General features: G+C 43.8%; 1 pseudogene across 1 annotated transcript; it reads left to right on the top strand.

Annotated features, from left to right (window-relative positions):
- The first annotated feature begins 2,170 nt into the window (after nucleotides 1-2,170).
- Nucleotides 2,171-26,485, top strand: LOC147332788 (myosin heavy chain, fast skeletal muscle-like; annotated as a pseudogene). The gene is made up of 37 exons (XR_015128840.1): nucleotides 2,171-2,393; nucleotides 10,527-10,670; nucleotides 10,756-10,912; nucleotides 11,087-11,114; nucleotides 11,194-11,305; nucleotides 11,399-11,491; nucleotides 11,579-11,642; nucleotides 12,044-12,142; nucleotides 12,233-12,336; nucleotides 12,430-12,568; nucleotides 12,654-12,772; nucleotides 12,872-13,021; nucleotides 13,106-13,276; nucleotides 13,364-13,670; nucleotides 13,804-13,880; nucleotides 20,064-20,151; nucleotides 20,234-20,351; nucleotides 20,470-20,593; nucleotides 20,672-20,808; nucleotides 20,910-21,165; nucleotides 21,352-21,594; nucleotides 21,729-21,905; nucleotides 22,016-22,161; nucleotides 22,257-22,347; nucleotides 22,451-22,840; nucleotides 22,946-23,072; nucleotides 23,206-23,324; nucleotides 23,516-23,712; nucleotides 23,805-24,070; nucleotides 24,588-24,767; nucleotides 24,853-25,056; nucleotides 25,137-25,262; nucleotides 25,349-25,519; nucleotides 25,655-25,759; nucleotides 25,843-25,938; nucleotides 26,054-26,185; nucleotides 26,374-26,485. The product of XR_015128840.1 is annotated as a myosin heavy chain, fast skeletal muscle-like (transcript).
- Nucleotides 26,486-26,843: the final 358 nt, after the last annotated feature.

Genomic DNA, 26,843 nt, shown 5'->3' with positions numbered 1-26,843 from the left:
CACCCTCACTTATCTTAACTGCACTACTGTATAGCTCTGTGTAAATAATCATTCTGTACATTCGATAATCTTTAATCCTACAACTGTTTACAACTTGCATAGTTCCCATTTCTGTATAGCTGTATATCTCAGATTTCTGTAAAGTTATTTATTTCATATTCTGTATAGTTTTTCATATTTATATCCTGTTCATAGCCTGTACATAGCTTGTACTCACTACAGCCTGTACATACTTAGTTATAGAATATTCACAACATACTTCATACCGTGTACATTATAACATACCATAATAGACCCATTTCTGTAATATACTTACATATCTATACTATTGCTAATATATATTGTAATATATCTATATCACTAAAGCACTTCTGGATGGATGCAAACTGCATTTCGTTGCCCTGTACCTGTGCATGTGCAATGACAATAAAGTTGAATTCTATTCTATTCTAACCAAGTTCATTTTCTAGCTCTATTGTCCTCAAGAAATGTCAGTGTGCTTGCTCCTGATAGAAGCAAAAGCCATAGTGACTTATCTGTGCTCATAAAACCAGAGGTACAGTGGAACTGTGGTAGTATTTTACAAATATATTTTGAGATTAAACACACTGTACATTTACAAAACATTACAACACTTCACTGCATTATAACACATTATAGTCTGTAACACTATATATAATGTGTTCTTAGGCACTACCATGGCTAAAAAGAGGAAATAGATCATTTTTGGCTGTTTTGGTTGTAACCCTCCTTATCGACTCTTTTTTCATGCATTTTTTACCTGACTCTTGGAATTACGATGAATAAACACAGCATATTTTAAGTTTTTCAGGTTTTTTGGTTTTGTTTTATTGTTTACTTTGTATTGTTTTCTACAATAAACTTACCTTACAGACATACACGTGCTTTTTTTTAAGAAAATACATTTGAAAGTTAAATAGACAAGTTGAGATGATAAATGTCCTTCAGGCTGGGATTTGTTGTTAACAACATATCTAAATGTGTCCTATAAATATATCCTTCTCTTATGCCAAACACGAATCCCTGCTCCTTGGCTTTGCTGGATTTATTTTTGACCATGGTACCTCATGACCTTCTGGTAAGATGGCAAATATTAACCCACGTCTGTGCAAAACTTGGAAATGAAAGATAATCCGGTTATGACCCTTTCCATTCCATTAATCATTTATCACTTATTCATAAATCAAAAATAAAAATTTAACAGTTGTATGTTCCTTTTTTCATTAGAGATACACATTAACAGTATTTATAACAAACAATTTTCTGGTATTAAATTATCATTGTTGCATTATGTCCCTAGTAGAGATATATAACACCGGTCTGGCATTAACACAAAGTCTTGCCCTGAATTTTATATCCGATGTGTGAGATTTTTATGTCCTGTAACTATACACCAGTGGCATTTCAAAACTCCTCCACATATAAAACTCATTACTGGCTATGACATCAAAATTACTTGCACAAGTATAAGCTTAGTATAAACTCAATTTAATATCAGTTTACCTTCAAGATTGATTGTAATAAATAATTCACAAACCATGCAGTGCACTGTTATAATTTACCACTAGTGGTGTGCTAAATATTTATAAGCACAATCACCTTAAAATAATTTATTTCAACAAGAAATGCAGCTAAACTGATTGTGAAAATGCTTTTGATGTGTTCCTGTTGCACTTCAAAAGAAGGATTGGAGTTACTCAAAAAGACATAAATGCAGCAATTTAAGTTTAATGTAACAAATATGTGACATTATACTTTACTTAAGTGTATATTGTAATATACAGCCATAAACTGTCCCTTCTAGATAGATAGATAGATAGATAGATAGATAGATAGATAGATAGATAGATAGATAGATAGATAGATAGATAGATAGATAGATAGATAGATAGATATGTATAATGTATTATTTATTTAATTTATGTAAACATACATATTTGTATGTCTGTAAACTATATATATGTGTGTGCTTGCCTGTGTGTCCTTTTCATAAAGCATTGCAATAAAATAGCACCTTGACGTACACAGGGTATTAAGGAGTTTCTATTTGCATCACCTGTGGTAAATTCCATAAATCTAAAACAATGGAAATTAATTATGGGTTGTGCACTAAGCATATGATTTATGTTTCACTTGGTCATATTTTCAGTCTCTAGTAAAGTGCCACCATGAGCACAGACGCGGAGATGGAGCAGTATGGCCCAGCGGCCATTTACCTCCGCAAGCCAGAAAAGGAGAGGATTGAGGCCCAGACTGCTCCATTTGATGCCAAGACGGCCTTCTTTGTAACTGATCCTGGTGAGATGTATGTCAAGGGCAAACTCGTCAAGAAGGAGGGTGGTAAAGCCACTGTTGAGACAGACGCAGGAAAGGTAGATGAATAATCTATGTACTTTATCTGTTTGTTAAATATATAATGCCGAAGTGAGAGGTAAGTGACAGAAGTGATGTTGTAGGTGACGTCAGACGCCGGAGATTTTGGCGGAGAAAAAGCAAATGGTAGCATAGAGTTTAACAAAGGTTTTCCAAGCTTCAGTATTACCAAATATACTAATCAATTGTCATATAACTAACAACATCTGTTTTATCATCTCTAACACCCTGGAGGACAACGGGGAGAGTTTAGACGCTCTCCAAGATTACATCGACCGCTGTTTTCAAGATTTAGTAATGCATAAGGCCCAGAGTGCATCTTCCCCGGCCAAAATCGAGACGCCGTCATCGAAGAGAAGTCGCCAGGCAGACTCCCCCGGTACAACATCGCCTGCCGGCAAAGACATCGCAGAAATCCTGGAGTCAATCGACAAGCGATTGTCCAGTTTCGATGCGAGGCTGTCCCTGGTGGAGATTTTACACCGGGAATTTAAATCTCTGAGAGAATCCCTGGAATTCAGCCAGCAGCAGGTGGAAACGCTTGCCGCTGAAAATGCCACGCTACGGGAGTCGGTTAAATCTCTCACCGATAACGTGACCCAGCTAAACATTGAAAATAAAAAAATAAAAGAGTCCGTTATCGATCTACAAGCCCGTAGCATGAGAGATAATCTTGTGTTTTCTGGTATTCCAGAAACTGCCGGAGAGGACGCAGAGGCAACGGTGAAAAACTTCATTAAAATCCACCTGAAGCTGCCGGAGGACACCGTAAAGAACATCGACTTCGATAGAGTACATCGCTTGGGGGGCGCGCGGTCGCGGACCGGGAGACCACGGCCTATTGTGGCCAAATTCAGTCAATTCAAACAGAAGGAACAGGTGAAGAGTCGCGGCAGAGAGCTGAAAGGAACGGACTTCAGCGTGAACGACCAGTTCCCCATAGAGATCCTGGAACGACGCAAGGTCCTGTTCCCAGTTCGACGTAGCTTCATCCAGAAAGGCTCCCGTGCTGTCATCGCCGTGGACCGGCTCTACGTGGACGGACAGCTTTACCGCGACCTCGGCACCACACCGTGGTTATATTAACTGCACTCCAGATAAGAACCCGCTACACTCTTTTCTTATTCATTCACACTCTCTCCTTTAACATGAGTTTAAGCTAGTAATATCAATATGATGTCATAGCAGATATAACACCGTCACCCTCCGTCATTGCTTTAATTGGAATGTTTCCGTTTCGTTTCTTTTTTTTTGTTGTCGCTCACAGTTCATGTGGTTTCTTTCTTTCTCTTGTCTTTCACTGCTGTGATCACCTACTTCCCCACTCACCTACAAACAACACCCTCTATTTCTCCATATTTTCACAACACGATCACGCAAACACATCAGCTCAACGGCAGCACATTCACAACAGCCTCACAGCACGCACAGACTTGCAGGACACATAAGCAAGCCACGCTTGTTCATATTAGTGAATATTCACACACATAGTCAGACTTATGGAGTCTCTCACCACACTTCTTTTTCTCTTTCTATTTACAAACAAGGGATGTTTCCATATTCTCTCCACCTGTCTAAACGAAACACCCAGCATACATCATTAGACATACACGCACAATTAAGGGCATGCTGAGGTTTGTCACATGGAATGTAAATGGAGCTGGCACCAGAGGAAAGAGGTTAAAAATATTTAACCAGCTTAAAAAACTACAGGCAGATGTTGTTTTATTACAAGAAACTCACAAACCTGTCACAGGTTTAAATGAACTTAAAACACCTGAGTTCCCTAACGTGTTTGCAGCCGGTTATAATTCTAGACAACGGGGAGTAGCAATTTTAATACATAAAAATGTTAATTTTACAGTACTCGATACAGTTATAGATCCAGAGGGTAGATTTCTAATTATTAAACTATCAATATTGAACAAAAAACTATGTATTGTTAGTATATATGGTCCAAATGTTGATGAACCCTCATTCTTCTACGGTTTTTTTAGTGCACTCTCTGAACACCTTGATTGCACACTCATTCTTGGCGGTGACCTCAACCTTGGACTAAATGAAGAAATGGATAGGCTCAACACAACAGGAACTCAGCGTAATTGGCAGTCCACAAATATAATCAAACAGTATATGAACGACTTTGGTCTTTGCGATGCATGGCGCTCTCTTCACCCCACCAGTAAGGAATATACTTTTTTCTCGCATGTTCATCACTCTTACTCTCGTCTGGATTATTTTTTGGTCAGCAGCTCACTGCTGTGTGACATTTCAGACACTGAGATTCATCCTATAGCTGTCAGCGATCATGCTCCTGTATCTTTAACACTAATGCACAAGAATAATACTACGCCAAGTAAAAACTGGAGATTTAATATATCACTACTTAAAGATGAAGACTTTATTAAATACTTTAAAAAGGAATGGACTTCATATTTAGACTTTAATGACACTCCCGGAATATCTGCTTCTGTTCTATGGGAAGCAGGGAAAGCTGTGATGAGAGGTAAAATAATTTCTTTCTCATCACACAAAAAGAAAGAAGAAAACAAAAATATTCAGGAATTAGAAAAAAACATCAAATCACTAGAAGAAGCCTACGCGTCCCACCAAGATCAGGAAACATTGAACAAAATATGCAAAACAAAACTAGAATTAAATGAAACTATTAATAAAAAAACACAATTCCTTATACAAAGACTTCGCTTGCAGAATTTTGAACACAGTAACAAATCAGGTCGATTTCTAGCTAACCAGCTAAAAATAAATAAAGAAAAAATAACTATATGTGCTGCTAAAGATTTATCGGGGAACACAATATATGATCCTGGAAGAATAAACAACATTTTTAGGGATTTCTATGAAACTTTATACTCACCACAAATAAACCCATCTAAAAATGAAATTGATCTGTTTCTTGACAACGTAACTCTTCCAAAATTACTAGACAGTCAAGCAATGGAACTGGATTCGCCACTGACGCCAAGTGAACTCCAGGAAGCCCTGATAAGTATGCCCAATAATAAGGCTCCAGGTCCAGACGGCTTCCCTGCAGAATTCTACAAAGAATTCTGGACAATTTTGGCACCAGTATTCCACAGCATGTTGCAGGAAATCGAGGAAAAGGGCAGACTACCACCAAATATGAATTCTGCCAACATTAGTCTCCTGCTAAAACCAGGAAAAGACCCTTTATTTCCCTCAAGCTATCGTCCAATTTCTCTTTTAAATGTAGACCTTAAAATAATCTGCAAAGCTCTCTCAAAGAGATTAGAGAAAATGACCCCCCTCTTAATTCATCCTGACCAAACTGGTTTCATAAAAGGTCGGCACTCCTCAACAAACACTCGTAGATTACTTAATTTAATAGACTACTCATACGATAAAAACATCGAAACCATAATATTATCTCTAGATGCAGAAAAAGCATTTGACAGAGTTAATTGGAAATTTTTATTCGCAACTTTACACAAATTTGGTTTTGGAAACTCTTTCATAAACTGGATAAGAATATTATACAATTCCCCAACGGCTTGTATCAGAACAAATGACCAGACATCCTCCAGCTTCTGTCTCCTGAGGGGCACCAGACAGGGATGCCCACTCTCCCCTTCACTTTTTGCAATTTTTATCGAACCTCTAGCAGCAGCATTTAGACAGGCTACAACAATTAAGGGCATAAAATGTAAGAACATAGAACATAAAATCAGTCTCTATGCGGATGATGTGTTGCTTTTTCTGCAAAACACACAAACCAACCTCTCTGAGGTAATTACTCTAATAAACTGGTTTTCAAGAGTTTCAGATTATTCAATTAACTGGCCAAAATCTACAGTTCTCCCCATTAACTGCTCCTTCCATAATTCTTCCTCTGCCCCACTGCAATCCGGAAATATTAAATATTTAGGTATTAATGTCTCTCCTAAGCTTTCAGACTTAACTAAACTAAACCACATCCCACTTCTAAAGAAAGTAGAAGGCGATCTGACTAGATGGAAATCTTTACCCATATCACTCATGGGAAGGGTCGCCACTATAAAAATGATGATCTTGCCAAAAATAAATTACTTATTTTTGATGATCCCTAACAAACCATCACAAGATTGGTTCAGATCTCTGGATTCATATATTTCCAAATTCCTTTGGAAAGATAAACCCCCGCGTATTAGCTTAAAAACGCTACAAAGAACCAAGGATAGAGGAGGATTAGATCTGCCTAATTTTCACCAATACTTCTTAGCCAACAGGCTTCAGTTCATCTCAGAATGGTTAAAACATACCTTCTTAGTTGAGCCCTGGCTAGATGTTGAACAGGCACTATGCAAGGATCTAGAGATTTCAGACCTACCATTTATTAGCTCAAACATCAAAAGACATGAATGCTTTAAAAGTATCAACATCAGCTTTTCTCTAACAGCATGGTGGGAGTTTCTAAAAATAACGGAGTCTTCATTAATCCCATGCAAACGTACACCTATCTGGAATAACCCTGACATATTACAAAACAATAATATGATTAATTTCCCAGAATGGAGTTGTAAAGGAATTAAATACTTAGAACATATATTAGAGGGAACAGAATTTATTCCATTTGACAGACTAGTTGAACAATATGGGATCAACAAGACAAGGTTTTTAGAATATCAACAAATTAAATCCATAGTAAAAAAGAAATTTAACCTCAGTCAAGTTGAATTACAAACACCACTAAGTGCGGCACATTTTCTTACTCTTAAATCCCCCAAATTATTATCTAAAATATACAGAACACTTTCTAAATTAGATGAATCAATATCCCTTCCTACTGCAAAGTGGGAAGCAGATTTATCAGTCAACCTAGACCAAAACTTCTGGTCTCAGATTTGCTTAAAAACTTTTAAATTAATTAAAAATCCCAGTCTGCAATTAATACAATACAAAATACTTCATAGAGTGCACTATACAGGTCATCGGATGTTCAAGATGGGCTTTACATCTTCCAACAACTGCTCACACTGTCAAGGCAATACACCAGACAATTACATCCACGCTCTTTGGTTCTGTCCACCAGTGCAAAAGTTTTGGCGCGAGATATGTGAAGACTTATCAAAGTGTCTGAAATGTAACATTCCAACTTCCCCCTTAGTGTGTCTACTGGGCAGCTTAGATAATGTCACTTCAGAAAAGAATATAGCCCATATGATCTTCACTGCCCTATGCATAGCCAAGAAAACAGTCCTCATGAACTGGAAAAATAAAAATAATCTTAATTCTAACCAATATAGAAATTATCTATTAGATTACATTAGTCTTGACACAGCCTCTGCCACCACATTAGATCAATTGCTCTGGGCCCCTTTTATCAGCTCCATCACCTAGTGGGGGTGGGGGGTCATAGTTTGGTCCCGCCTTCACTGTTGTGATTGGTGAGGGGGTAGGGACAGGCTTAGGGCGTCGGGGGGTTCCCCGGAGGCATCTTCCTTGGGGGGCTCAACCCGGGGAACGGTCACGTCCGGTTGGGGGCTCTGTTGGCTCTCAGGTGACTGTTTCCTCGCGGCTGCGTGCAGCGGGGCTAGGGGAGGGTCTGTGCTGACGGATGTGGGTTACTGACCTGGCAACCTGGCTGCCCCTGGGTGGGTCTGGGATGGGCGTGAGGTTCTGGGGGCGCTCCGTCTCTGGGCTGGGGCCCGGGCCGGGCCTCGGGGGCTTGGGTCCTGGTTGGTGTGTTGCCGGGGTTGTGGGCGGGTGGGTGCATGGGGGCCCGGCCCTGGAGCAGGGTGCCGCCGGTGCGTCAAGCCGCCTGGGGGGCTCTTCAACTGGTGGGGGGGATGGTCACATCTTGCAGGAGCTTTCTTCTCTTCAGGAACTCTCTGCAGGAGGGGGAGATACAGGAGAGGTGGAGGAAGATCTCAGCCTGGGCGTTTACCGTCTTATGTAGTCTGGAAGATGTGTGGATGGTGGGGTGGGTGCAGTTTTCTCTGTGGTGGGGTTGGGTGGACTGTCCAGGGCTCTGTGGAGCCGGGGGGCGCTACTGCACTGGGCCCCGGTCTGATGGGCCTGGGCCCCCCTTCCCTGGCGGGTCGCGGAGGGTGGGGGTGCCTACTGGGGTCAGCGGGGGAGCTGGCCCCAGGGAGGGGTTACCTGCCCCTCCCTTCCTTCCCTCCCCATCTCCAGCTGCCTCCCTCTTCCCGCTCCTCCACAACCACCCACACATGCAGGGCCTTGGAGTGGGGGTATGTCACCAGGGTGCAGAGGAGGCTACCCCCCCCCCCCCCTGTCCCCTTCTGGCTGCCTCTGCCTCAATTTTATCCCACAACTTAGACATTCACATTATTCACACTCTCATTACACATACATATAGGATCTTGGGGATGGGCACAATCACGGAGTCCAAATCACCATCAGGGTGTATACCTCACCCCTGACGTCGTTGCCCACCTCTCAATTTTAAATACACTTAGTCATTGAGGGCTAGCAGGAGGGACTATGCGCTTACCTGCTGCTCCTTGGCAGGTAGCTCCATGCCCTCCTGGGTTTTAATTGCACCTTAGAACACATATGCATCAACACTACAATGAGCGGGTGGAGGGAGGTTTGGAGTCTTCTCCCACCCCCATTCTCTGCGGCCTGCTGGAGCGGGAGGGCTAGTAGGAGGAGTTGGCCGTCCGACTGCGGTCTGGGGTGTGGGGCCTCCCTGCTGCTGCGGAGTCGGGGTGGTCTGCCTCTCCCCACCGCAGGGAAAAGGGTAACACCACCTGGGTCTGGGTGCAATTCCCCCCTCCAGGGGCAAGGGTACCTAGACCCGGTTTGTAGAGTACGCTTGGGGAGTGTGATTGTGTGTACAGCGTCTCTTTATGTCTGTCTCCACGTTGGTTGAGTGTGGAGTGAGTGCATATGAGAGCATGAGGGTGGGAATGGATGTTTGTGTCTGTGTGTGCCTGTATGTCTGTGTCTATATGTCAGGTTGGGTATCAGACGCCACCTCTCTGGGGACACCTCAGGCCCTCCAAGGTTTGGAGGCCTATCTCCACCCACCACCACTTCCCCTGCCGGTGGCGGACTCCCTCAGGTGTCGGTGTGTTGGTGGTTCTTTGTGTCTGGGGGTGGGCGTCCGGGTACACACCGGCTCACTCCTTGGCGGCCGCTTGTCGGGGCCTGGGGCCTGGGGCTCGCTCGGGCCCCTTTGGAGGTGGGGTGCCCCCGGCCTCTCGGCCTGGGGCTCGGTCACTCAGGCACAGCTGGGGGCCGGCGGAGCTCACGGGCGCGTCACTGCAACTCCCCCTGACTTCTGCTCCGCGGCTGCTGGGCGAGCCCTCATCTGGGACTCTCCTCAGCTCTTACTGGAACAGTGGCGCGGCTGCCCCTCTGTTGGTCTTCCATGGTCTCTTGTGTTCTGGGGGCCTCTGGATGTCTGGAGTTTTGATCTCCTCCATACCCACTTCACACCCTGGAGGACGGGGCTGTGGCCCCCCCACACTCCCTAGCAGATCATTACATGGAGAAACCTTTGGAATGCAAGCATGCTGATCCACACAGGTATGCACACATGGGTATTCACAGACGCGGACTAAAGCTTTCTTGGCGGCTGCCTCAAAGCACACTGTGCGCTGTCTATCTTGCGTGCTGCACAATATCGTTTATTATTTAGTAAATATTGATATCTATGACTAGCTAGTTTATTGTGATGGTGCTTTGTTTTCTCTATTATTATGTTGCTCTTTGTTGTTTGCTGTCTCCTCTGTTTGTTTTTTTTTGTTTGTTTGTTTGTTTGTTTGTTTTTCTCCATACAGGTGACCCAGGAGTTCTTTTTTTTTTTTTTTCTCTCTCTCTCTTCCCCCCCCTTCTCACCGTCTCTTCTCCCCTTTGGTTTTCTTTCTTTCTCTCCCCCTCTTTCTCTCATTCATTCCCCCTGTCCTATTTATTAAAAAAAAAAAAAAAAAAAAAAAATGACAAAGGATGAACTGAAGCTCTGCCATCACGTAATGTCGCATACTGCTGTTTCTGATGTGATTTAGAAAAAAAAAAAAAAATAAATAAATAAATATATATATATATATATATATATATATATATATATATATATATAATGCCGAACTGTGAAAGATGAAGTTGTCTGATGGATCATTAAAATCTATTCAGACGGATCTATTCAGACGGTCACTGTAAAGGAGGATGAAATCCACCCTAGAAACCCTCCAAAGTTTGATAAGATGGAGGACATGGCCATGATGACCCACCTTAATGAGCCATCTGTGTTGTTTAACCTCAAAGAGCGTTATGCATCATGGATGATCTACGTAAGTTTTCACATTGCTGTGTGTGAGAGGAAAGTATCATGCTGATCTGTAAATGTTTAAATGATATTTATTGTCTATGATACAGACCTACTCTGGGTTGTTCTGCGTTGTCGTCAATCCCTACAAGTGGCTTCCTGTATATGATGCTACATGTGTAGCAGCATACAGAGGAAAGAAGAGGATTGAGGCTCCACCCCACATCTTCTCCATCTCTGACAATGCCTATCAGGCCATGCTCACTGGTAAGCTCAATTTCCTATTAAAGCCTTTAAATGCATTTAGGACTTCTACTTAAAGAGATGACCATTAATCATTGCGTGAAAAAAATTGCTTCTTACCACATAGCTACTTATAAGTGATAGGAAATAAATGAATACTAAGATTATTCAAGACATGCTTATATGTTTTTCTTTTAGATCGTGAGAACCAGTCTGTCCTGATTACGTGAGTATAATAAAAACTGTATGCAAAATATATAAAAACGATATAAAGGCATTTTAACAATGTGTCCCCTAAACCCCAGTGGAGAATCCGGTGCGGGAAAGACTGTCAACACCAAACGTGTCATCCAGTACTTTGCAACAATTGCAGCTCTTGGAGCTAAGAAGGCTGAGCCAGCAGCTGGCAAAATACAGGTAGATTCTTTATTCTGCGTCAAAGTCTTTGTGACAGAAAAAGAAAATCAATTTTGGAAGATCAGCTCACATAAACACAATATATTCTTGCAGGGCTCTCTTGAGGATCAGATTGTTGCTGCCAACCCTCTGTTGGAGGCCTACGGTAATGCCAAGACTGTGAGGAATGCCAACTCCTCTCGATTTGTAAGTGATTAAAATGAGTTAATGTAAATGAGCTTTTTACTACTTGCTCTCATGAAAGGCAATATTAATAAAGATCTACCCCTGTAGGGTAAATTCATCAGGATTCACTTTGGCACATCTGGCAAGCTGGCCTCAGCTGATATTGAAACATGTAAGTTTGAACCACAGTGTAAATTACCATTATCTGTGATAGAAATTATTTTACAGCACATAAAGAGATGAGTCACTTAATTTCAGAAGAAGTAATATTGTCTGTTGTGGTGGAACACACGGATGCATGAACAGTGTGGTTACGCTATATATATAAGTTATATACTGTAACCCAGCAGTTATCGTGTGTAAGTATAAGTAGGAACATATTGCAACTTCACGGAACATTTAAAGTATAATAAGGTATACTGTGAAGCACGTTATAAGTAAAGCAACAGAACTGAAAAAAGTTTCAAACACGCCCAATGACAGCCAAGGAAATAAATGCATGTATGATCCATTTTGCAGTTTTGACTGTGATGTCTCATGTCTACAGTGTCAAAATTAATCTGTTGTCCTTAGATCTGCTGGAGAAGTCCCGTGTCACCTTCCAGTTGTCTGCTGAGAGGAGCTACCATATCTTCTATCAGCTGATGACAGGCCACAAGCCTGAGCTTCTGGGTATGCTGACAGGACACCTAAATTTAAATTTTAAAACCATTAAAATCACATTCTAAGCAAAAAACAAGTTAACTTCATTTCTCCTTTCAGAGGCTCTTCTGATCACAACTAACCCTTATGACTATCCAATGATCAGTCAGGGTGAAATCACTGTCAAGAGCATCGATGATGTGGAGGAGTTCATTGCAACAGATGTAAAATCACATTTGACACAGAATCTTATACTTAACCATAAATATCTTCTTTTGTTTTATTTATTGATAGCTGATTTCATTTTTTTCTTACAGACTGCTATTGACATCTTGGGCTTTACTGGTGAAGAGAAGTTAAGCATCTACAAGCTGACTGGTGCTGTGATGCATCATGGCAACATGAAATTCAAGCAGAAGCAGCGTGAAGAGCAGGCTGAACCTGATGGCACCGAGGGTATTGTGAAAAATTTCTATAATGGAGAAATGTTTGAAGTATTTGTATTTATTAGGTATTATAATGATTTGTTTTAATCCAACAGTGGCTGACAAGATTGCGTACCTATTGGGCCTGAACTCGGCTGATATGCTGAAAGCTTTGTGCTACCCAAGAGTCAAGGTTGGCAATGAGATGGTGACCAAAGGTCAGACCGTCCCACAGGTAATTCATAAAAGGGAGACTTGTATAATCATATTATAATTATAAACATTATAGCTGTATTCATATGGTTTTGTATAATTATAAATTCTTGTTTGCCAGGTCAACAATGCTGTCTCGGCTCTGTGCAAATCTATCTATGAGAAAATGTTCTTGTGGATGGTTATCCGTATCAATGAGATGCTGGACACAAAGCAGCCCAGACAGTTCTTCATTGGAGTGCTGGATATCGCTGGGTTTGAGATCTTTGATGTGAGCACTTGAAACATTTCACCACATTTCTTAAACTTTAAAGACTTTATTGCCATGAAGTTAGACATGGTTGTACTATTACAGTTCAACAGCTTGGAGCAACTCTGCATCAACTTCACCAATGAGAAACTGCAACAGTTTTTCAACCATCACATGTTTGTCCTGGAGCAAGAGGAGTACAAGAAAGAAGGCATTCAATGGGAGTTCATTGACTTTGGTATGGACTTGGCTGCTTGCATTGAGCTTATTGAGAAGGTAAACAGCTGCTCAGGAAGAAATGTACATGTGGTTGCATATGTTACCTCCCTTGAAATTTTAATATGATTTGTGCCATTTTCTCAGCCAATGGGCATCTTCTCCATCCTTGAAGAGGAGTGCATGTTCCCCAAGGCCTCTGACACAACGTTCAAGAACAAGCTGCACGATCAGCATCTTGGCAAGACCAAAGCATTTGAGAAACCAAAGCCTGGAAAGGGCAAGGCTGAGGCACACTTCTCCCTGGTTCACTATGCTGGTACAGTGGACTACAATATCACTGGCTGGCTGGACAAGAACAAGGACCCACTGAATGACTCAGTTGTGCAGCTCTACCAGAAGTCTTCAAACAAACTGCTGGGCTTCCTGTACGCAGCCCATGCTGGAGCTGAAGGTAAGAAAAAAAAGTGCTCACAAACTCCCATGTCCAGTACAGATAGCTACAATGTGCATACTGCAGGCTAAAATTATACAGTGAAAAATATTTTTTCAATTCCAGTAATGAAATTTACTGTTTATGAAAACAGAGGCTGCTGGTGGTGGTGGCAAGAAGGGTGGCAAGAAGAAGGGTGGTTCCTTCCAGACCGTGTCTGCTCTTTTCAGAGTATGTATAGATTTATATATATATATATATATATATATATATATATATATATATATATATATATATATATATGGTTTTTTTTGTCTGTGTTTTTTTTTAATATATATATATATATATAAAAACACCCAGCACGCCCCTGCGGGCAGTTTATCCTTCAAGCTCGGGTCCTCTACCAGAGGCCTGGGAGCTTGAGGGTCCTGCGCAGTATCTTAGCTGTTCCCAGGACTGCGCTCTTCTGGACAGAGATCTCTGATGTTATTCCCGGGATCTGCTGGAGCCACTCGCCTAGCTTGGGAGTCACCGCACCTAGTGCTCCGATTACCACGGGGACCACCATTACCTTCACCCTCCACATCCTCTCGAGCTCTTCTCTGAGCCCTTGGTATTTCTCCAGCTTCTCGTGTTCTTTCTTCCTGATATTGCTGTCATTGGGAACCGCTACATCGATCACTACGGCCGTCTTCTTCTGTTTGTCTACCACCACTATGTCCGGTTGATTAGCCACCACCATTTTGTCCGTCTGTATCTGGAAGTCCCACAGGATCTTAGCTTGGTCATTCTCCACCACCCTTGGGGGCATCTCCCATTTTGACCTCGGGACTTCCAGGTTATACTCGGCACAGATGTTCCTGTACACTATGCCGGCCACTTGGTTATGGCGTTCCATGTATGCCTTGTCTGCTAGCATCTTGCACCCTGCTGTTATGTGCTAGATTATCTCTGGGGCATCTTTACACAGCCTGCACCTGGGGTCTTGCCTGGTGTGATAGACCCCAGCCTCTATGGATCTTGTACTCAGAGCTTGTTCTTGTGCTGCCATGATTAGTGCCTCTGTGCTGTCTTTCAGTCCAGCTTTGTCCAGCCACTGGTAGGATTTCTGGATATCAGCCACCTCCTCTATCTGCCGGTGGTACATACCGTGCAGGGGCCTATCCTTCCATGATGGTTCCTCGTCTCCCTCCTCTTTCTTGGGTTTCTGCTGCCTGAGGTATTCACTGAGCAATCGGTCAGTTGGGGCCATCTTCCCAATGTATTCTTGGATGTTCGTTGTCTCATCCTGGACTGTGGTGCTGACACTCACCAGTCCCCGGCCCCCTTCCTTCTGCTCCCGCTGAGGCACAGAAACAACTGAGGAATGTCCAAGCGTACAGCCTCAGGGTGCTGGACTTGGGGTGAAACCCTCCATGCATGGTAAGGAGCTTTCTTGTCTTTATGTCAGTGGCTTCTATCTCCTCCTTTGGCCAGCCTATTACCCCAGCAGGGTACCTGATCACGGGCAGGGCGTACTTGTTGATGACCCGGATCTTGTTCTTACCATTCAGCTGACTCCTCAGGACTTGCCTGACCCTCTGCAGGTACTTGGTGGTTGCAGCTTTTCTAGCGGCCTCTTCATTGTTCCCATTCCCCTGCGGGATCCCCAGGTACTTGTAACTGTCCTCTATGTCTGCAATGTTGCCTTCTGGTAGTTCAATCCCCTCAGTTCTGACTACCTTCCCTCTCTTTGTTACCATCCGACTACACTTCTCCAGTCCGAACGACATTCCAATGTCATTGCTGTATAGCCTGGTAGTGTGGATCAGTGAATCGATGTCTCGTTCACTCTTGGCATACAGCTTGATGTCATCCATGTACAGGAGGTGGCTGACAACTGCTCCGTTCCGTAATCGGTATCCGTAGCCAGTCTTGTTAATGATCTCACTGAGGGGGTTCAGGCCTATGCAGAACAGCAGTGGGGACAGAGCATCTCCTTGGGAGATCCCGCACTTGATGGTGACTTGTGCTATGGGCTTGGAGTTGGCCTCCAGTGTTGTACGCCACATCCCCATTGAGTTCCTGATGAAGGCTCTTAGGGTCCCATTGATCTTGTACAATTCTAGGCATTCCAGTATCCAGCTGTGGGGCATTGAGTCATAGGCCTTCTTGTAATCAATCCAGACAGTGCACAGGTTGGTCAGTCTGGTCTTGCAGTCTCGGCTGACTGTTCTGTCTACCAGTAGCTGGTGTTTTGCACCTCTGGTATTCTTGCCAATTCCTTTCTGTGTCCCGCTCATGTATTGACCCATGTGCCTGTTCATCTTAGCCGATATGATGCGATATGATTTGATTCCGGGTGTCTCTCGTTAACTAGCAGCTGGTTCATTTGTGCTGCCAGACACTCGTGGAGTGCAGTCAGCTTCTTTAGCCAGTAGGCATGAACCATGTCGGGCCCTGGTGCTGTCCAACTCTTCATACTGGAGACCCTTTCTTGGATATCTGCCACTGTGATGGTTACTGGACCCTGTTCAGGGAGGTCGCTGTGGTCTGCCCTCAGATCCACTAGCCACTGAGCATTGCCGTTATGGATTGCATCCTTCTCCCATATGCTCTTCCAGTATTGCTCCGTCTCCAGCCTTGGTGGTGCTGTTCTCTTATTATTATTGTTCCCTTGCCACTGAGAGTACACCTTTGCTGGTTCTGTGGAGAACAGCTGGTTTATTCTCCTGCCTTCTATCTCTCTGGTGTACCTCCTCAACCGGGTGGCCAAGGCTGTGAGTCTTTGCTTGGCAGTTTCCAAGGCCTCAGGTATGGACAGCTTGCTGTATTTCTGCAACTCCGTTAGTTGGCTAACCTCCCTCCGTGCTACTTTGATCTTGCCCTCTAGCCTCCTCCTCCATGGAGGGTACTGCCCCTTGTGGCTGTTCAACTTGTAGCCAAGCATCTCACTGATCACTGCTGCCGTATTGTAGATCAGCTTGTTAGTGTCGGTAATCGTGGTTGTAGGTATTGTCCGTAGTGCTGCATTACCATCATCTAGCAGACCTTCTGAGGGTACTTCACGTAATCTTGGTAACCGGCTATGGGGGATCCAGGTTTCAAGCTTGGCCATGATCCTATTTTTCAGGTCAGTTCCTCTCGCACTCAATGATCCTTCTCCTATCGCACTTGGGGCTATGTACCCAATCTCGGGTGGGGGTGATGATATCTCCCCCTTGACCTGGCGTCCTGACTCCTCCTTGCCGTAGCATTTGTGTTGTACCTCGTCAATCTCTAGCTGTGAGAGCAGTCCCTTCTTTCGAATGTTGAAAAACACCCAGCACGCCCCTGCGGGCGGTTTATCCTTCAAGCTCGGGTCCTCTACCAGAGGCCTGGGAGCTTGAGGGTCCTGCGCAGTATCTTAGCTGTTCCCAGGACTGCGCTCTTCTGGACAGAGATCTCCGATGTTTTTCCCGGGATCTGCTGGAGCCACTCGCCTAGCTTGGGAGTCACCGCACCTAGTGCTCCGATTACCACGGGGACCACCGTTACCTTCACCCTCCACATCCTCTCGAGCTCTTCTCTGAGCCCTTGGTATTTCTCCAGCTTCTCGTGTTCCTTCTTCCTGATATTGCTGTCATTGGGAACCGCTACATCGATCACTACGGCCGTCTTCTTCTGTTTGTCTACCACCACTATGTCCGGTTGGTTAGCCACCACCATTTTGTCCGTCTGTATCTGGAAGTCCCACAGGATCTTAGCTCGGTCATTCTCCACCACCCTTGGGGGCATCTCCCATTTTGACCTCGGGACTTCTAGGTTATACTCGGCACAGATGTTCCTGTACACTATGCCGGCCACTTGGTTATGGCGTTCCATGTATGCCTTGCCTGCTAGCATCTTGCACCCTGCTGTTATGTGCTGGATAGTCTCTGGGGCATCTTTACACAGCCTGCACCTGGGGTCTTGCCTGGTGTGATAGACCCCAGCCTCTATGGATCTTGTACTCAGAGCTTGTTCTTGTGCTGCCATGATTAGTGCCTCTGTGCTGTCTTTCAGTCCAGCTTTGTCCAGCCACTGGTAGGATTTCTGGATATCAGCCACCTCCTCTATCTGCCGGTGGTACATACCGTGCAGGGGCCTGTCCTTCCATGATGGTTCCTCGTCTCCCTCCTCTTTCTTGGGTTTCTGCTGCCTGAGGTATTCACTGAGCACTCGGTCAGTTGGGGCCATCTTCCCAATGTATTCTTGGATGTTCCTTGTCTCATCCTGGACTGTGGTGCTGACACTCACCAGTCCCCGGCCCCCTTCCTTCCGCTTAGCGTACAGCCTCAGGGTGCTGGACTTGGGGTGAAACCCTCCATGCATGGTCAGGAGCTTTCTTGTCTTTATGTCAGTGGCTTCTATCTCCTCCTTTGGCCAGCTTATTACCCCAGCAGGGTACCTGATCACGGGCAGGGCGTATGTGTTGATGGCCCGGATCTTGTTCTTACCATTCAGCTGACTCCTCAGGACTTGCCTGACCCTCTGCAGGTACTTGGTGGTTGCAGCCTTTCTAGCGGCCTCTTCATGGTTCCCATTTGCCTGCGGGATCCCCAGGTACTTGTAACTGTCCTCTATGTCTGCAATGTTGCCTTCTGGTAGTTCAATCCCCTCAGTTCTGACTACCTTCCCTCTCTTTGTTACCATCCGACTACACTTCTCCAGTCCGAACGACATTCCAATGTCATTGCTGTATAGCCTGGTAGTGTGGATCAGTGAATCGATGTCTCGTTCACTCTTGGCATACAGCTTGATGTCATCCATGTACAGGAGGTGGCTGACAACTGCTCCGTTCCGTAGTCGGTATCCGTAGCCAGTCTTGTTAATGATCTCACTGAGGGGGTTCAGGCCTATGCAGAACAGCAGTGGGGACAGAGCATCTCCTTGGTAGATCCCGCACTTGATGGTAACTTGTGCTATGGGCTTGGAGTTGGCCTCTAGTGTTGTACGCCACATCCCCATTGAGTTCCTGATGAAGGCTCTTAGGGTCCCATTGATCTTGTACAATTCTAGGCATTCCAGTATCCAGCTGTGGGGCATTGAGTCATAGGCCTTCTTGTAATCAATCCAGGCAGTGCACAGGTTGGTCAGTCTGGTCTTGCAGTCTCGGCTGATTGTTCTGTCTACCAGTAGCTGGTGTTTTGCACCTCTGGTATTCTTGCCAATTCCTTTCTGTGTCCCGCTCATGTATTGACCCATGTGCCTGTTCATCTTAGCCGATATGATGCCTGACAGGAGCTTCCATGTAGTACTGAGGCAGGTTATTGGTCGGTAGTTGGAGGGGACCGGTCCCTTCTTGGGGTCCTTGGGGATCAGGACCGTCCGGCCTTCAGTTAGCCATTCCGGGTGTCTTTCGTTAACTAGCAGCTGGTTCATTTGTGCTGCCAGACGCTCGTGGAGTGCAGTCAGCTTCTTCAGCCAGTAGGCGTGAACCATGTCGGGCCCTGGTGCTGTCCAACTCTTCATACTGGAGACCCTTTCTTGGATATCTGCCACTGTGATGGTTACTGGACCCTGTTCAGGGAGGTCGCTGTGGTCTGCCCTCAGATCCACTAGCCCCTGAGCATTGCCGTTATGGGTTGCGTCCTTCTCCCATATGCTCTTCCAGTATTGCTCCGTCTCCAGCCTTGGTGGTGCTGTTCTCTTATTATTATTGTTCCCTTGCCACTGAGAGTACACCTTTGCTGGTTCTGTGGAGAACAGCTGGTTTATTCTCCTGCCTTCTATCTCTCTGGTGTACCTCCTCAACCGGGTGGCCAAGGCTGTGAGTCTTTGCTTGGCAGTTTCCAAGGCCTCAGGTATGGACAGCTTGCTGTATTTCTGCAACTCCGTTAGTTGGCTAACCTCCCTCCGTGCTACTTTGATCTTGCCCTCTAGCCTCCTCCTCCATGGAGGGTACTGCCCCTTTGTAGGTATTGTCCGTAGTGCTGCATTACCATCATCTAGCAGACCTTCTGAGGGTACTTCACGTAATCTTGGTAACCGGCTATGGGGGATCCAGGTTTCAAGCTTGGCCATGATCCTATTTTTCAGGTCAGTTCCTCTCGCACTCAATGATCCTTCTCCTATCGCACTTGGGGCTATGTACCCAATCTCGGGTGGGGGTGATGATATCTCCCCCTTGACCTGGCGTCCTGACTCCTCCTTGCCGTAGCATTTGTGTTGTACCTCGTCAATCTCTAGCTGTGAGAGCAGTCCCTTCTTTGTTGATATATATATATATATATATATATATATATATATATATATATATATATATATATATATATATATATATATATAGATAGATATATATATAGATATATATATAGATATATATAGATATATAGATAGATATAGATATGTGTGTAAATTAAATGCTCATTTTTAAATAGTATCAACCTATTATCTAATGATGCTGATCTACAGGAGAATCTGGCCAAGCTGATGACCAACTTAAGAAGCACTCATCCTCACTTTGTCCGTTGCCTGATTCCCAATGAGACAAAGACCCCAGGTACCCTACAGTAATATTAACTGTAAAAATGACAGTAAGAATATAGAAAAGATTTGAAACATTATGCATTTCTGACTCTCAGGCCTTATGGAGAACTTCCTGGTCATCCACCAGCTGAGGTGTAACGGTGTACTGGAGGGCATCAGAATCTGCAGAAAGGGTTTCCCCAGCAGAATCCTCTATGGTGACTTCAAGCAGAGGTGACAGCACATTACAATATTGGAAAGGAAAAATGGTTTCATGGTTGTTGTAAAGGACAAACTTGAATATGATGGAAGAAAAATCTAAGTAACAACTGTAATTGTATCTCTCTTGAAGATACAAAGTGTTGAATGCCAGTGTCATCCCTGAGGGACAGTTCATTGACAACAAGAAAGCTTCAGAGAAGCTGCTTGGCTCCATTGATGTGGATCACACACAATACATGTTTGGGCACACAAAGGTACACTTCATTATATTAATAGACATTAACAAAAACTGTCCCTTTGTACTTGTACTTATGTTTTCAATGATTAAATAGGTGTTCTTCAAAGCTGGTCTGCTGGGCACTCTTGAGGAGTTGAGAGATGAGAAACTGGCTGAGCTGGTGACCATGACTCAGGCTCTCTGCAGAGGATACGTCATGAGGAAAGAGTTTGTGAAGATGATGGAGAGGAGGTAACATTATCATAGTAAACTCTATTGTATTCTCTTTTGTATTTCCTTCCTCATATTAAGATCCGACGACACAAAGTAACACTCTCATGTTTGGTTTTTAGAGAATCTATCTACACCATCCAGTACAACATCCGTTCTTTCATGAATGTCAAGAACTGGCCATGGCTGAAAGTATATTTCAAGATCAAGCCTCTTCTGAAGAGTGCTGAGACTGAGAAGGAGTTGCAGAACATGAAGGAGAACTATGATAAGATGAAGACAGACCTGGCTGCTGCTCTGGCTAAGAAGAAGGAACTGGAAGAGAAGATGGTCAGCCTGCTGCAGGAGAAGAATGACCTGCAACTTCAAGTGGCTGCAGTAAGTAGTAGAGAAAAGTATACATTGCACCTATAGTTCATGTATATAAGGTAGATATAAAAAGACCACATGTTTGTCTCTCCCTCTGATTATTTATTTGCTAAAACAAAAGTGTAGTTAAAATTATGATTTTAACTACACTTTTGTCACAAATAATCTAACTTGTGTGTTCAACATGTATTATAGGAAGTTGACAATCTCTCCGATGCTGAAGAAAGGTGTGAGGGGCTCATTAAGAGCAAAATCCAGCTTGAAGCAAAACTCAAAGAGACAAGTGAGAGACTGGAGGATGAAGAGGAAATCAATGCTGAGCTGACTGCTAAGAAGAGGAAGCTGGAGGATGAATGCTCTGAGCTGAAGAAGGACATTGATGACTTGGAGCTCACCTTGGCCAAAGTGGAGAAGGAGAAACATGCCACAGAAAACAAGGTTCAGTTCATTTTGATTGTATACTTAGTTCAATTAAAACATGTAATGTTGTTCTTTGAATATACATGTTAAACGATCAAATAATCAGCAAAATCTCGAACAAAATTAAACTTAATGTATTCACATTGTTTCAGGTGAAAAACCTGACAGAGGAGATGGCATCTCAAGATGAGTCAATTGCCAAGTTGACTAAGGAGAAGAAAGCCTTACAAGAGGCCCATCAGCAAACACTGGATGATCTCCAGGCAGAAGAAGACAAAGTCAACACTCTGACCAAGTCCAAAACAAAGCTGGAACAGCAAGTTGATGATGTAAGAAAACTATAAAAATTACGTTGTTGTTTTTTGTTTTTTATGGAAAGAATTTTAGTGCTGAATCATTGTCATACCAACCACTTGAATCAACTGACATGACTTTATAGCTTGAGGGTTCACTGGAGCAAGAGAAGAAGCTCCGCATGGACCTTGAGAGAGCCAAGAGGAAGCTGGAGGGAGATCTGAAACTGGCCCAGGAATCCATAATGGATCTGGAGAATGACAAGCAGCAGTCTGATGAGAAAATCAAGAAGTAGGGCTTTTTTTGTAAATAATTTTCTTTACACACACTGCATTGCAATAATCATATGGACTATGATCGTAAAACCACACTTCTTCCACACCAAGGAAGGACTTTGAAATCAGCCAACTTCTCAGCAAAATTGAAGATGAACAATCCCTTGGTGCTCAACTTCAGAAGAAGATCAAAGAACTTCAGGTAACACTAACGACCAGTCTTCATAAAGAATATTGTTCATTATAATTCAAAAACCTAGTTTAGTTTAGGTTCTAATCGATAAATCCAAATAATTTCAAACTAGGCTCGTATTGAGGAGCTGGAAGAGGAGATTGAGGCTGAGAGGGCAGCTCGGGCTAAGGTAGAGAAGCAGAGAGCCGACCTCTCCAGGGAGCTTGAAGAGATCAGCGAGAGGCTCGAGGAAGCTGGTGGAGCAACAGCTGCTCAGATTGAGATGAACAAGAAGCGAGAGGCTGAGTTCCAGAAACTGCGTCGTGATCTTGAGGAATCAACTCTGCAGCATGAAGCTACTGCAGCAGCTCTCCGTAAGAAGCAGGCTGACACTGTAGCAGAGCTCGGAGAGCAGATCGACAACCTCCAGCGTGTCAAACAGAAGCTGGAGAAAGAGAAGAGCGAGTACAAGATGGAGATTGATGACCTCTCCAGCAACATGGAGGCTGTTGCTAAAGCAAAGGTGCGGACAGTATTTATAGAGAACAGATTTTTTCTTTTTTACATTTCAGGACCGCCAAAGCAGCTCATTAACTGTTAACATGGATATGGCATTACTTGGTGACAGGGCAACTTGGAGAAAATGTGCAGGACTCTTGAGGATCAACTAAGTGAACTCAAAGTCAAAAATGATGAGAATGTTCGTCAGCTGAATGACATTAATGCCCAGAAGGCGAGACTTCAGACAGAGAATGGTAAGTGATGTATAACAAAGAAACAGTCTGTCTCTGGAAATTATTCACATTGAGTTGACATAAAAGTACCATCAATCAGTGGATAAAATCAAACAAACTACCGGTAGGCTTAATTTATGTGTCTTAATTTCAGGTGAGTTCAGTCGCCAGCTTGAGGAGAAAGAAGCTCTTGTTTCTCAGCTCACAAGGGGCAAGCAGGCCTTCACTCAGCAGATTGAGGAACTGAAGAGACACGTTGAGGAGGAAGTGAAGGTCTGAAATATTTTCTCTCTTCTTTTATATCATAGCGCTTACTAATTTAAACACATAAGTTTTAAATCAGTTTGACTGTCCTCTAATTTGGTTCCTAGTTGTTACCATTTAAATATCTCATCCTCTCAGCATTAGACTTTAAAATTGATTTTAATTAAAATTGTCCATCTGACATTGATTGTGTTCAAAAGGCCAAGAACGCCCTGGCTCATGCTGTTCAGTCAGCACGTCATGACTGTGATCTGCTCAGAGAGCAGTTTGAGGAGGAGCAGGAGGCCAAGGCTGAGCTGCAGCGAGGAATGTCCAAGGCCAACAGTGAGGTGGCTCAGTGGCGATCCAAATATGAGACTGATGCCATCCAGCGAACTGAGGAGCTGGAGGAGGCCAAGTAAGTCACCATACTTTCATTGTTTAAATTAGTTTTCAGACTTAAAACCAACCAATTCAGCCTTAATAAAAACAAAATTATTTAAACGATAGGAAAAAGCTTGCCCAACGCCTGCAGGAGGCTGAGGAATCCATTGAGGCTGTGAACTCCAAGTGTGCCTCACTGGAGAAGACCAAGCAGAGGCTGCAGGGTGAGGTGGAGGACCTCATGATTGATGTGGAGAGAGCTAATTCTCGAGCACGAGGAGGCCAAGATCCTTCGTGTTCAGCTTGAGCTAAACCAGGTAAAAGGTGAGATTGACAGGAAGCTGTCAGAGAAGGACGAGGAGATGGAGCAGATCAAGAGGAACAGCCAGAGGGTGTCATGAACCGAAGTTCCGCACACAAGCTGGACCCAGGAGCAGAACACACACACACAGAGGTACGAGAGAACAAAAAATAAACTTTATTATAACTGAGGGTGTCCCGGGAGTGTAGAAGGGAAAAAAACGCACGGAACCAGAAAAACCGAGGGACCGGGAGGTGAATCGCGCAGGAACGCCGAGAGCGGGACTGTGGGAGGGATGATAGCGGGGCCGAGGGAACCGGAGGGAGGGGTGAGGGTCCGTGGGGAGAAGCTTCAGAAAGGTCGAGGCGGCTGGGGCTGATTTTGATCCAAATTCCGGACAGGCAGGTGGACAGGCTGGTAGCTCAAACACGCCGAGCTGCGATCGCTGAAGGACGACTACGGACTGGCGTGGAGCAGCAGGCTGGGCAGGATTAAATAGTCCACCTGGTGATCGCCCGGGATGGGATGCAGGTGTGGAGTTAGCAGCCACGCCCACGGGAGTGGGCATCCCATCAGCACCTCGGACGCCGGGCCGCGGACCATGACAGAGGGTGATTGACTCCATGCAGAGCACTCTGGATGCTGAGGTCAGGAGCAGGAATGATGCCCTGAGAGTCAAGAAGAAGATGGAGGGAGACCTGAATGAGATGGAGATTCAGCTGAGCCATGCCAACAGACAGGCTGCTGAGGCACAGAAACAACTGAGGAATGTCCAAGGACAGCTCAAGGTGAGTTGGTAGATTGTGTGTATGTTTGTGTTTTAATTAACCTCCAAGCAAACAATGATAATATCTTTTGTTTGTTTGTCATCAGGATGCTCAGCTGCACCTGGATGATGCAGTCAGAGGACAGGAAGACATGAAGGAGCAGGTCGCCATGGTGGAGCGCAGAAATGGTCTGATGGTGGCTGAGATTGAGGAGCTGCGAGCCGCTCTGGAGCAGACAGAGAGAGGACGCAAAGTGGCTGAGCAGGAGTTGGTTGATGCTAGCGAGCGTGTTGGACTGCTTCACTCTCAGGTTGTTATTCATTACATTACAAGACTTTGAGATATAAGAGAGTGAGAATCACATCATTAAAACTGTTCTCTTTCATTCAGAACACCAGTCTTTTGAACACCAAGAAGAAGCTGGAGGCTGACCTTGTCCAGGTTCAGGGTGAGGTGGATGATGCCGTTCAGGAAGCAAGAAATGCTGAGGAGAAGGCCAAAAAGGCTATCACTGATGGAAGTTAGTACTTTACAAGCCTTCTTTTCTTTTCAAAATTCTTGTTCATGCTTGATCAATAATTCCAATACCACCCATATTTTAGGCTGCCATGATGGCTGAGGAGCTGAAGAAGGAGCAGGACACCAGTGCTCACCTGGAGAGGATGAAGAAGAACCTGGAGGTCACAGTCAAGGACCTGCAGCACCGTCTGGATGAGGCAGAGAGCCTCGCCATGAAGGGTGGCAAGAAGCAGCTCCAGAAACTGGAGTCCAGGGTATGTTGTTCTCGAACTATTATTCAAATATTTAAAAAGAAAAAACACTTTGATTCCATCACATGATCTCCACCCATTTTCTTCTCTGTACTCTTAATATTTATTAAAAGCTGATTATTTATAATGGCATTAAAGGTCCGTGAACTGGAAGCTGAAGTTGAAGCTGAGCAGAGACGTGGAGCTGATGCTGTTAAAGGAGTCCGCAAATATGAGAGGAGAGTGAAGGAGCTCACCTACCAGGTGATTACACATTTACCTAGAAATTCATAATTTCCTAAATTGTTTCTTCTCCAGTTCTAAATAACAGTTTGCTATATATACAGACTGAGGAGGACAAGAAGAATTTGGTCAGACTTCAGGATCTGGTGGACAAGCTACAGCTCAAAGTCAAGGCTTACAAGAGACAGGCTGAGGAGGCTGTGAGTGAAATGTTCTGTGACCTTAAATATTGAAAGATGATTAATTATGTAAATATAGCTCTCATGAATGATCAGATATTTCTTTAACAATCCAACATACTTTAATACTGAACAGGAAGAACAGGCCAACACCCACATGTCCAGACTGAGAAAGGTCCAACATGAGATGGAGGAAGCTCAGGAGCGTGCTGACATTGCTGAATCTCAGGTCAACAAACTGAGAGCCAAGAGCCGTGATGCTGGAAAGGTAATTCATCTAATCCCATTTTAAATTAGTTGTCTTTAGATAGATTATCTTTTATATTATATTATTATTATTAATTTTGTATACACTGATAGAATTTAGTTTGTCCTTCTGCAATCTCATGTGGGATAACCTGTAAAATGTTAATATGTGTTGAATAATTGGATTTTTTTTTATGATTTTTTTTCTAGGGTGAAAGTGCTGAGTAAGAGACATCTATTTGGAACCTTTTGTCAGCGTTCATAAAATATGAAACAGCTGCTAAATTGTCTGTTTGCAATGTATTAATTCAATAAACTCTTTCCTGTGACTTCATTACATTTAATCAGTATAATTTTTTTTACAAAATTCACATTGGAAAATATAATATTCAACAGAAGAATCATCATTTATACTTACAGGACATTTAGCAAATGAGGACAGCACCTCTGCTTAACATTCATCCTAGCTTTCAGTATCAGTGCTAGCAAGGTTAGCTTTACTAAAGAAACCATATCTTACATAACCTAAGATTATTTAAACATAAATGCTCTATAATAAGCAAAATGTCCATTTAGAATGACAATTAATTCCCACTGTCATATCATTTAAACAAATAAGATAATAATTCGATATTAAAGAAATACTTTCAGTATCATATACAGGGAGTGCAGAATTATTA

The sequence above is a fragment of the Aulonocara sp. 'chitande type north' Nkhata Bay genome, linkage group LG4 (assembly GCF_057382095.1).
Source record: "Aulonocara sp. 'chitande type north' Nkhata Bay isolate Kocher_YH1m ecotype deep benthic linkage group LG4, A_spYH_male_GT1.1, whole genome shotgun sequence".
NCBI classification, from domain to species: domain Eukaryota; kingdom Metazoa; phylum Chordata; class Actinopteri; order Cichliformes; family Cichlidae; genus Aulonocara; species Aulonocara sp. 'chitande type north' Nkhata Bay.
Note: the sequence above shows the minus strand (reverse complement) of the source record. Positions and strands in the feature narration are given on the sequence as shown.